The 13,106-nt window shown below is 44.5% G+C and overlaps 1 long non-coding RNA gene across 1 annotated transcript; it reads left to right on the forward strand.

Annotated features, from left to right (window-relative positions):
• The first annotated feature begins 75 nt into the window (after nucleotides 1-75).
• Nucleotides 76-10,205, forward strand: LOC140133938 (uncharacterized). The gene is made up of 3 exons (XR_011855969.1): nucleotides 76-250; nucleotides 2,642-2,925; nucleotides 9,903-10,205. It is a non-coding gene; the product is annotated as an uncharacterized lncRNA (long non-coding RNA).
• The last annotated feature ends 2,901 nt before the right edge of the window (nucleotides 10,206-13,106 follow it).

A 13,106-nucleotide genomic window follows, 5' to 3' on the forward strand; every position in this document is an offset into this window, starting at 1 on the left:
GATTGGCTCAGGGTGAGTTCGCTGGGCGGGGTTATAGCCGGTGCACAAGATGACGCAGTAATGCTTGTTGCCAGGACCTGGGCAGAGGAGAGGGGATCCCGTAATGATGGCGCTGAGGGCGGGCGGAGGGGGTCACTGCATAATCTGACAGGAAATATTCTCTATGGCCCCCGAATATCACGTCTGTAGGTTATTGGCGGGATAAGATGATATCCCGGGTTATCTGAGGGGAGAAGATGTGTGTTCTGAGGTAAATTTACCTCATGTGAAGGTTTTCTGAGAGAAAAATTTCTAATGACCTATCAATAATTTATATCTAATGATTAATTGTGCACTTAATTAGTCATAGGTTAAAGGTTACGACTGTACGGCGTTGTTTAGTCGTGCAATTGTGAAGGAACTCGCCCTTTGCGACAGGTCACACGTCGGCCATCTTGAACGTGTAGAAAAACCTCCTTGTTGGTTCCCGTTGGCTTCCGTTTTGCAATTTCGGATGAATAACAGATATATATATATATTTATTTTTTTTTGCATTGATTTCAATTGACTTGATTGGACCTTATGTTCCGGTTTCGGTTCGGCCACCCCAGGGGATTCCCGTGACCAATCATAAACGTGGCTAGTTGCTAGAGGGAATTCATTTTCTGGATTGGCCGTTAAGCCACCAATCCCGTGATACGTCCGGGTCGGAGGGGGAACCAGAACGTTGGGTCTGCTCATCTCTTAGTATGTGTTTTACATCTCTCATCGGACCATCCTTTGAGGGGATTGGTGTCTATATATATATATGTCTATAATATAAAAAAAACCTATTTTACACTAATGGAAAGCAAGGTATCCGTTTTTTTCAAGGGATCTGTTAAAGATAAATGCTGGGGGCACATGGTCGTCACCATCTTCCGACGGCACGCTGCTATAGATCTATAGCAAATTCTCCATATACTGTAAGATTACAGTCTTATACTGCAATACAGGCGGTTCCCGACTTAAAGACATCTGACTTACAGACGATCCCTAGTTTCAGACGAGCCTCTGGTGACCTCGCTGGATGTTACTTTAGTCCCAGGCTGCAATGATTAGCTGTAATGAAGTTGTATTGATAATCCTTGTTTCCATGACCGCACAAAATTTGGAAAAATAGTCTATCGCTAAAATTATAAAGTACAGCTGTTCCGACTTACATACAAAATGAAACTTAAGAACCTAACTTGTATATGACCCAGGAAATGCCTATATATTGCAGGAGCAATCAGACCCCAAGGGTTAAACTACCCTTGGGGGACTAAAAATTAGTAAAATAAATCAATACTTTTTTTTTTTTTTAGATACAAAAAATTAAAATCACCCTTTAAAGAGGTCTACTAAAGTAAGCAGCACCTAGCACTATCCCAGTACCCTCAGAATGCTGCACCAAGCGTACAGTGTATTCATGAGGGGGCGGTCGGAGGAGCCTGGCAGTCACCGCCAGCAGGGGTGTAACTTGAGGGGGTGCAGAGGTTGTGGTTGCACCCGGGCCCAAGAGGTTAAAGGGGCCCATAAGGTCTCACTTTCCCATATGAGAAGACTATTACTATAAACCATACATTATAGTCGGGGGCCTGGCACAGACTTTGCACTGGGGCCCATCAGCTTCACGCTACGCCACTGCCGCCAGCCTATGGCGTAGGAGGGGCGGTCCGGGAAAGAAGCAGCGCCTCGGACCACCGCTGTGAGCTCGATCCTGCTGTGGCGCGGCAGTGTCTGCTAGCTTTGTCGGAGGGTTCCACTAAAGCTAGGAGTTTATCACTGATAAAAATGGGGCAGCACTAGCAGCTGCTTACTTTAGTCACCCTTTTTATAGTGTGCCCTCTTTAACCTAGTGCTGATATAAAAAAAATCCTAAACATGTTGGTTGCCACCAAGTCCAAAAAGTCCTGATCAGTCAACATATTAAAGAGAACCCGTCATGCAAAATAACCCCCTAATCTAAATATATTTTCATATTCTGCCATTAGAGAGCATTGCCTCTATCCCTTCGTTGTCCCTCTACCTGCCTGTACACCTAAGCAATGAGGTCCTAAAGCAGTATGCAAATGACCTGTGAAATGTCCAATGAGTCATTAGCATATTCAAGCTGTCCAGCTTATTCATGAGTGGGAGGCACAGCCACACCCCCAGTGCATGACTGACAGCCTGTATAATGATGTGAGGCTGTATAATGATGTGTTTCCTGGTGCTGGCGCCCCCTGCAGACTGTGTGTGTATAGGAGAGATAGAGCAGCTCCAGGATGCAGCCATGTTACAGCAGAACATGTCAGGTACTTGTGTAGCTGATGTCTGTGTCTCTGTGTACTAGGAGGATGCAGCATGTCAGCAGATAAAGCACAGACACTAGCCATGCTTTACTATACATTACACACAGACATGAGCAGGGAGAGGGGAGGGGGAACAGGAGTGACATCACTGGCTCTGACCATGTGATCAGCCTCATTTACATAATAAAGAAAAGATGATTTTACAATGATTAATGTATGAAATAACTAGATAGAGGCTGGGATGGATCCTTGTGAGCTGCTCCAACAGGTAGAGGTGACAGGACTAGTGGCAGAGACCTGATGACAGGTGTCCTTTAAATAAAAAAAGCTTACGGTATATCTTGCAGTGAACCCACTTGGGAATGACAATTAAATGCTGCCTAACTTTTAAAGATGTGCAACAAAAAGATGACTGTCTCAGGAATCGTGAGCTTTGAGTCATTGTGAAGCTTGAAGACACAAATGGGAGAGAGGATATCTTGAAAAAATTGGTTAGAGTCAAAATTGACCTGAAAAATGCAAATCAAGGGACTGTCCTATACGAGCAGCTCTAATAATACCGTGAGAACTTGTGCGGAAACAGTCGTCCAGGACTGCTAGAAGTACAGCTCTGTGACATGACATGGCAGAAGTGAGTATCATTGTGTTCGTAATAATTGTTTTAGTCTTGAATGAGGTGGACTTAATGTAACAGGATATCGCTGAACAGGAAATTATGATGATTGCAGAGTATTGTGGAGATTGAAGGACTATAGGTAACGTAGAGCAGTGGGTGTAGGGGGAAAATGTTGGTACAGGACTAAATCGTGAGAGAAAATGAGGGCGCGACAAGATAATCGTATGTGGAAAGGAGGGAAATATTTAAAGTTTTTAATAAAATTATTGACACTGGGATAATGTGATGCAAAATTAATTAAGTCTCGCTGAACTGCTTGGTTCAGCGAAGCTTGGACTGGAGGATTTCAGTGTCATAATATATTTTTCAGAGTATAAGACGCACTTTCAGCAAGAAAAATTCTTGTCAAAAGTGCCTGCATCTTAAAGAGGACCTATCACCCTCAACCCCTTCCCGACATTTGACGTAATAGTACTGCATGGCGGGAGGTGCGTTTTTTGCAGTACTATTATGTCAAGCTTCTAGCTCCACCAGGAGCTGACAGGGCTTTAAGGGTGACAGGTCCTCTTTAAATCCGCATTGCCAGACCCTCCTTACCCCTGTCCTTGAGATCTGGTGAACCAAAGTGTTTTACTCTAACTTTGTAAGAGCACTGCTCTTTCCCTCTTCCTGCCGATCCCGACAAGAATATTAAAGGAAATCTACCATGGAGAATCTACTTTATGAAAGATTCCCCGTGGTAGATTACCCCTCCCTGCAGCAGCTGCATCTCATTTGTTTCGTAATTCTGGGATGCAGGTGCAGCAGAAATAACCTTTAATCTGTGTATATGCAAATTTATTTTGGAGGCTACTGGAGGTATGGAGGTAGCCCCCGACAGCTCCAGGGGCAAAGGCTACTCCAGGCCACCAGTCGCCCCTGCCTGCCTAGCTGCTCATTGCATCCGCATCTCCTGCACCATGCGAGCTTTGCACAAGTGCAGTAGCTCCGTTCGCCTGTCGGCAACTCACTGGTAGCAGACAAGTCTTCGGCATGTGCTAAATGCGCTCGCCTGGTGCCAGAGACACAGACGCTACACGTGGTTAAGCTGGTATGCAGGGGCGACTGGGGGCGCAGAGTAGCCTTCGCCCCAGAGCTGCAGTTTATTTCGGCAGCAGCTGCATCCTAGAAAAATGGGATGCAGCTGCAGGGGAATCCTACCATGGGGAATATTTTTAGAAAGTAGATTCCCCGTGGTAGATTTACTTTAATATTCTTGTCTGGATCGCCATAGTAGATTTTCTTTAACGCCAGCATGAAGAGGGTGATGCAAGAATCATGTGAAAAGAAGTCTTGGACTGAGTATGTAGCAGGGCTGAGTGTGAGTGAATGTAGCAGAGCTGTAAGTGAGTGAATGTAGCAGAGCTGTAAGTGAGTGAATGTAGCAGAGCTGTAAGTGAGTGAACGTAGCAGAGCTGTGTGCATTTTAAATTTATAATCTCTAAAAAAAAAAAAAAAAAGCTTCTCCAGTTTTTATAGTCAGTTTCTACAAGTTTTATAGTCATGAAAATACAGAAAACTCTTTAAATGATAAGGTGTGTCCTGTATAACAACTAATTACTTAGTAGCTTATATTTTAAGGATCCATTTGTATATGAATTATGCTTATTCCGGGATTACCCCTATAATATGTAACCCTCAAGGTGTTGTCACCACATACCGTATATACTCGAGTATAAGCCGACCCGAGTATAAGCCGAGGCCCCTAATTTTACCACCAAAAACTGGGAAAACCTATTGACTCGAGTATAAGCCAAGGGTGGGAAATGCATTGGTCACAGACCCCGCCAGTATATAGCCAACCAGCCCCCTATAGTATACAGCCTGCCCCCAGTAGTATACAGCCCAGCCCATCTTGCCCCCAGTAGTATACAGCCCAGCCCATCTTGCCCCCAGTAGTATACAGCCCAGCCCATCTTGCCCCCAGTAGTATACAGCCAGCCCATCTTGCCCCCAGTAGTATACAGCCAGCCCAGCCTGCCCCCAGTAGTATACAGCCAGCCCAGCCTGCCCCCAGTAGTATACAGCCAGCCCAGCTTGCCCCCAGTAGTATACAGCCAGCCCAGCTTGCCCCCAGTAGTATACAGCCAGCCCCCAGTAGTATATAGCTTGCCCCCAGTAGTATATAGCTTGCCCCCAGTAGTATACAGCTTTCCCCCAGTAGTATACAGCACCCCAGCCTTCCCAGTGTAGTATACAGCCCAGCCTGCCCCCAGTAGTATACAGCCTGCCCCGTGTAGTATACAGCCACCCCAGCATAAATAAAAATAAATAAACTTATATACTCACCCTCCGGTGGCCCCGATGCGCAGCGCTGCTCCCCCCATGTCCACGCGGCTCGTCTTCAGGCTTCTGTGCCCGTCTTCCTTCTTCTGCGGGGCGCCGCCATTGCTCTCTCCTGGGCCGGCGCCTAGTATGATGCGCCGCTGCTGACGTCATGCTAGGAGCCGCCCGGGAGAAAAACAATGGCGGCGCTGAGCAGAAGAAAGAAGACGGGCACAGAAGCCTGAAGACGAGCCGCGCGGACATCGGGGGAGCAGCGCTGCGCATCAGGGCCACCGGAGGGTGAGTATATAAGTTTTTTTTTTTTTTTAAGTAATTTTTATTGACTGACTGCTGTATTGACTTGTGTATAAGCCGAGGGGACGTTTTTCAGCACATTTTTTGTGCTGAAAAACTCGGCTTATACACGAGTATATACGGTACTCGGAATATAAACTACCCCTACTAACGATCAATACAGGAGTTGCTCTACTTAAGAACACCCGACTTACAGACGACTCTTTGTTACAAACGGACCTCTGGTAATTTACTGTACTTTAGCTCTAGGCTACAACAGTTATCAAAGGTGTCTGCAATGAAGCTTTATTGTTACTCCTGGTTCTTATGAAAATCCAACAATCCAACATGGAGTTACAATTATAAAATATACAGTTCCGACATACAAATTCAACTTAAGAACAAACCTACAGAACCTATCCTGTATGTAACCCAGGAACTGCCTGTGCTACCATACTAAGAGCACCCAGATTACATGGTCCTTTTTCTCCCACATATGACTATTTGTAGGCCTGTAGTAGTTGATTATAGTTGTTTTTTGCATCCCATTAACCGAGGAGTGAAAACTAGCGCAGGTGGAAATCTCATAGATTTTTAATTGATGTCAAAACATTTTTTCAGTGTTATTGATGACTAAATCTGGGGTGCTTCTTATAGTCCAATAAATATGGTAAATATAATGTCATTATATCCACATAATGGTACATATTATGAGTTTGCTACCAAAAAAAACCCTGAGTAAAATTGAGTAATAATAATAATATAAAATTTTAAAAAATGGTTGAAAAAAGTAGGAAATATCAACCAGTTGGGGAAGTACTAGCACTTTGAAATATGATGTTATAATTTTTGCCCAATTTTCTAGTAGACTATTCCTTCTTAGTGGTTGAGCATGCGTCATAGGGAAGGAATGAAGAGCCCAAAATTTCCAGATTTCTCCACAAGGTGACTGTGCCCACAGTGCTGTACAGCCTGGGATTAGGTGAACCGTTGTCTGAAGTTGCAGCCTGTTCTAGTAGTAGTACTGGAGCGGCAGGCGCAGGGTGAATGAATAGGTACCCCTTTATGTAGCCATCACATGTAGCATTTCATTGTTTTAACAACTCAACCCAATGTTAAAGTTGTGTAAATGCACAGTTAACTCAGTGTTTACATAGTGTAAATGCGATTGTATTATGTTTACAATCCATTAACAAACGCAACATGTGAGCGCACCCTCAGTGGCTGGAAAGTAACATCTCCAGTGCTAGGACTCGTGCCGTACAAGACTGAAGAACACCATATAATCAGCGTACATTATATTTGCATCATTTTAACAAACAAAAATAAGTCAAAATTGTATTCTTTGTGTAATCACATGACCAGAACTAATTTTTATCCCCTGCAAATAAATAATAAACTACTTAAAGGCAGCAATGAGAGAAGTTATGAGCTATGGAGGATTGATACAGCCAGGATATAGGAAAGCAGTTTATTACAATAAGTATAGGCTCTGTAGGTTTGTTCTTAAGTTCAGTTTGTATGTAAGTCGGAACTGTATACTTTATTATTGTAACCCCAGTCAAAAATTTTTTGGTCTCTGTGACAATTGGATTTTAAAAATGTTGGATCGTCATAATCCAACATTAAATAAACAATAAATCTTAATTACAGACACCTCTGGTAACTGTTATAGCTGTTTATTGTAGCCTAGGACTAAAGTACAGTAAATTACCAAAATCCAGAGGTCCGTTTGTAACTAGGGGTCTAATGTAAGTCGGGTGTTCTTAAGTAGGGGACTGCCTGTATAACATTTTCTTGCTGTAATAGCTACACCACTGTAGGCCGATCATACGCTTTCATCCCAGATTAACCCATGTGCGCTTGTGTTGGTGAAAACCATTTGGACTCCCATATAGCATCTAGTTCCTCTGTGATATTGACTTTGGTTCCCTCCTGACCGTGCTTACTCTTGATACTTCGCATACATTATGGATTGCCTGATGACGGCTCCTGGATAGTCCCTCCTGAATATGTTTCCCACTGGCCGCACTGCCGATCCGAGACTATTACGGGACTGCAACCAAGGCATCACCTATACCAAGTTTATATTCCAGTATAGCCAGGCTTGGAATGGTCCACAGGTGAACTCACCACTGGTGGGACTATGAGTTAGGTGGTGGTGAGGTTCATCTGTACTTCGTACAGATATTCAGCGTTAAGCATCTCAACCATCCTGAGTAGTCATATACTTTTGAGAGATTGGGGAGTATAATACTGGGGCCCCCAAAACACACTATAATAGTGAACTATTATATCCAATAGAAGTATAAAACTGGAGAAGCCCCCCTCCCCCCCCCCAGAGCAGACTATTTTTCTGGGGAACCCTAGAGCAGACTATTATACTGAAGACCCCCAAAGTAGCCTATTCTACTAGAGACCATCCAGAGCAGGCTATTATACTGGAAACCCCCCAGAGAAGACTATTATACTGGAGACTTCTCCTGCCTCCTTTTCTGATCCCATATTTGTCCCTGCGAACAGCATGGTGCGGTCGCTGATCGAGTTTTTGCAGGTCATGGGTTGTGCACACCTGGTAGAGATGCATTGGGTGTTTGAGATGACATCTAGATGTAGTGACCTGACCAGGGGCGTAACTTGAGGGGGTGCAGAGGTTGCGATCGCACCTGAGCCCAAGAGGTTTGGGGGGCCCTTATGGTGTCACTTTCCCATATGAGAAGACTATTACTATAAACCATACATTATAGTCGGGGGACTGCACTGGGGCCCACCAGCTTCTAGTTACGTCACTGCTCCTGACAACCAGTACCTAGGCTTTCATCTCTTCGGGGTCCCCAACATCTGGCTGCCCGTATGATAAACATAGTAATGAAGATTTATGTACCGCGGTCTAAGGAGCAACAACCCCTCTGGCTATGACTTTGGGTAGAAGTCGTTAACCAACCGCCCGTCCACCTGTAGGATACCGTGGTAAGCAGTAAATGGAGTATTGACTTCATATCACAATCTTATGTTTGGATTCTGTGTCCTTGTATTTGTTTTCCAGATTACGACTTTGTGTTCAGGTTAGAAACATATTTTGTAATACATTCCACCGGAGCATAACATTATTGAGTTGTTCCTCCTTAATCACACAGGGATCATACACGTGCATGTTCAGACTTGCAGATTTTTCCCATGAGTGTTGCTAATGTTCAGGTCTCCTGTTGTACATCTGAAGATCAGCGAATGACGCACTGCCTCGGCCATTTCACATCACACTCCAGCCTGCTATTCATTGTCTCTCGTCTGCTCTTTTATATGCAGCACAAGGGCTGGTTATAGGTTTTTCCTATACATCGTATACAAGAAATCGACGCTTGCAGCAGCGTAACTATAGATGAGCTCCGCTATTGCCTTCCAATCTAATTACAACTCACACATTTTTCTGTCCTGTCATTCAAAAATGGATTGATGTGATAGCCGCAGGTCGCCAAGCTTATTTATGAAATGTAAGGGTCCCTTTGATTGTTATCCTGCTTTGCAGCACTGCCGGCCATGTGCTGGAAACCACAACAAAGGTCCAAGGAGGCGTCGGTACTGTAATCTTGTATAGCCATAGTCACAAGCATGAATGTCCACTGAGGGTCAGTAGCTGCCAAATGACTAAATATGGTTAAAACAGGCCCCAGTCAGGTAGAAATGAGAGGGGTGATCGCTCTTCACCTTTACTATCTTGTTAGGAGCTAAGTGGTCATGGCAAAAAACGGGGCAGGAACGGAACCTGTTCTATAATTTGCATCACAGCCGCCTGGCTCAGTAAAGGTTTGGTGAGACACGGTATGCTAACCCTAACCGTGCAATGTAGACATCAATGTGTAGCTCACGTCCGCCATTTATGGTTGTGTGCATGAGGCCTTAACCAATGTCCCTTGTCGGATGCTAATAAAGACACTTTATCAGGTTTGGGCAGGTCAATGGAGACATATGGATATGGTAGGAAAGGTAGATGTCCAAGCCTGGCACCATGCGCAAATATATCCATTCTTCTGGGCCCACCTCTTGGGAATGCTTTACTTGACCCATTAGTGGGAAGAGCCGTCTGAATCATTTGTTATTGGGGACATTTATCTAATGTAAACAGCCAGACTAATTTACTGATGGCGATGAGGGTGCATTGATTTCTCTTCTAATTATTCTCAGTTAAAGGAGAGGACTGATTAAAGTATATTAAAGTGAGAGGGAAACCTTGCAGGGTTTCGGTAAACCTAAGCGTGGCCCATAAATCCCAAGTGTGTTCCAAGATTTCGGGATATTTGGCAGGTTCACGGTACTAAGTTTCAGTCTCCCGTTTATTGCCTTTTAATCACATTTTTTTTTATATATCTGTTAGAGAGATGTTTGCTTGTTCACAGCTTCCTTTCCTTCCGATCTTGGCCTAGTTCGCCTCTTCAAGATCCCCAGAAGGATGATAAGGAAACACTAAAAGTTTCCTTTCACTTAACTTGAAACGCAAACACAAGGGATTTTAAAATAAACACCGGCTTCACTTCCTCCATCTCATGAAGTGCTGAATCTTCTGGAAATGTGGCGTTATGTTCCCCTGCTCTGTATCTCCAGCTCTCGCTACCTGTCAGACACCTGATCCATCTACACTACAGAAAGAGTTCAACACTGGACAAGTCACGGGATGAGACCAAACTAGAAGATTGTCGACCTTCAAAGTAAATCCATCACCAAATATTCTAGTACCATAAAAAGGATGACTATAAATAAAATCCAGTCACTGTTATGTGACACTGAGATAGAAATTCTACAGATAGTTATTTTTTTGGGAGGGGCAATAAAGCTACAAAAGAGAAACAACAGGACAGGAAAAATATTGACATTTACTAAGGGTCCACGGACTGCACTGTCGTCGGATATTCCGACAATTTCCGTTTTGCGCTGCATTTAGCATGGGTTTTTGGCGCATGCAATAGGATTTTGGCACATCGGCGCCGGCTTTCACGTGACACAAATCCGGGGGGGGGGGGGGCAAGCCGTTGGACGATCCGAACTGATTCGGACTGAGCGCGGGATTTAACATTTAAATTGTGTTGCAAGCCATGCACTTACATGCACCGGGGAGAAGAAGGTGAACTCCGACTACACTCGTAGTGAATTGCGGCACAATCCATGCTTGTCGGACATTCTGTATCGGGGATCGCGACGTGGACAAGTAAGTAAATGTGCCCCATTATGTTACACAGAGAACTAAAAGCAAATCTTAGTTTTATAAAGTTGTGGTTCATAGTTTGATGGTTCCTGTCAGGTCCTGATTTTAATTTTGACCTTGAGGTCCAATGTTCTCATGTATTTCACTATTCATGAGAGTTGAAGGTGAACGAAAAGAAGATTTACTAGCAACAAGGTGGATAAAGAGAATCTCTGAAATTATGGACTTATCATTTAAGAGCCTAAAGTACCAGAGGGCATAATGTTCTTGAAAAACTTTCCGTCTGTATAATATAATGTTCCAAAATGTCTTCCGTCTATTGCAGGAACAATCTAATTATAACATTAAGGTCTGTGTAGGAAATAGTAGAAACCGTAGACATAGAAAATCAAATAGAAATAAAAGAAAATGTTCAATCCCTTCTGCTGTTTAAAGGGGTTGTTAAGGGCTCTTTAAATATATCTTCCAGTGTAGTCTAAAAATAATGAACTCACTATAATTACCCCTTTCCAGTGCTCCCGTTCATCGTTGTGCTGTCCATTGCCACCGGTCCTGTGATGACATCACATTGAAAGTGCACACTACAGCATGCCACTGTAGCTGAAGCAGAGCAAGGATGTCATCCGTGTTACTGTACTGAGCCTCTGTACACAAAGAGAGGCCAGCGGCTGCGACACACTGAAAGAAGTCATTTATGTTTACCTCTCTGGTGTCCCTCAGTTTTAACACCAGTTCTCCAGAACCCAAGTTTTGATGTCTCTTATGTTGTATGTGTGACAGAGCCGATTTTGTGCACATTATCCTTTTGGCCCGTGCAGGGGTGGATTAAGACTGCCCTGGGCTGTACAAATATTATGGCCCTTAAAAGTCTGGAATTCACTTCCTACATCTGGTACCAGAAGCAAGCTTCTTGGGGAATGGAGGATGTGTCCTTTCTGCTTGTCAGGTACCAGGTGTAGTGAACCCCCTGGACCACCACGGACGATGACGTAAGCCGACACCTGGGACCGGAGTCTAGGGGGTACCCAGTTTTCAGAGCTCGTCGCAAAGCGGGTTGGACTTACTGCGGCTTGGTACCACCAGGTTGTTCCACAGGTGCGACTTTGTCCGCTGTGGCGGCCAAGACACAGATGAACAGAATCGTAGTCGAAAAGGCAGAAGGTCAGGACGGGCAGCATGGGATCAGAGTTGGGGATGTAGCAGTAGGTCAAGGCAGGCAGCAGAGGAGCGTAGTCAGGAACCGGGGTCACAATGGAAAATCAGAATAACAGCGCAGGGCATAGGAACAAAGCTTTCTCTAAGGCACAAGGCAGGAAGATCCTTCAGGGAGAGGCTGGATTATAAAGGATTCTGGGTATGGCCAGCGCTAATTAATGGTGCGCTGGACTGCTTTCTTTCACTCTACAGATTCAGGACCTTCACTGGTCCTGAAATGGCTCTTGCATACATGTGTATCGAGAGCGTGAACAGATGCATGAAGATTTTATGGGTGAACTATGATCCAGTACTGGACCTGCCACAAGATGTTTGTGATTTTTTAAACAAAACCAAAAAGAGCCACTAGCCGAGAGAGATGATCAAGTTTATCCTCTTAGGCGTTCCAATATGGGTCTGTGTAGACCTGTGCTTGTGACAAATTCTCTCCGACGATGGGGAAGAATTACTTACCCGGTCCTGTCGCGATCCCGTGGTGTGTTGTCCGAAGAGGATTCAGGTCCGGCGCAATTCACTAAGAACATGCGTCCAAGTTCCTGCATCCGTCTCTTCTGTGCCGAGGTCCGCCAGAGTCACCTGCTTCTTCCTGGTGCATGTGAGTGCTCGATCTTGCGACACATTTCCTTTTTTAAATTCCGCGGTTTGTCTGAATCAAACGGGTTGTCTGACGGCCAGCCCCCCCCCCCCCCCATTTCTGTCGCATGCAAGCCAGCGCCGATGCGCCACAATCCGATCGAGTGCGCCAAAAACACGGGGCAATTCAGGGCAAAAGAGAAATATTCGGTAAACCCAATGAAAGTGTGGGTTCTATAATTAGAAGCTATTTCATTATCTTCTGCTGAACTAATGGGGAAAGGATAGATCACATTTGACGATTCTTGTTCCCCGATCTTGTAATGTCATATCCCCCAGAAAAAGAACAATGGGCAGAAGGTGTGGTGGGGTTATATTAGCTGTCTACCCCCCTGACACTCACCAGGGGTCTCTCGAGAACATCCCACATTGGATCAGATTCAGGACCTTGGAGGAGTTCTATTTTCTCAATTGGAATCATAGTATCAGGGTTCTGATCTTACCAGATCCACATGAATCCCTGAATTCCATTGAGACAAGACATGACAAAGTTACTATGTTCCCATTGAGAGTTTTTTATATTTCTGTGTCCAAGGCCACTAGAACAAATTTA

Source organism: Engystomops pustulosus, chromosome 5, assembly GCF_040894005.1.
Source record: "Engystomops pustulosus chromosome 5, aEngPut4.maternal, whole genome shotgun sequence".
Taxonomy (NCBI): Eukaryota; Metazoa; Chordata; class Amphibia; order Anura; family Leptodactylidae; genus Engystomops; species Engystomops pustulosus.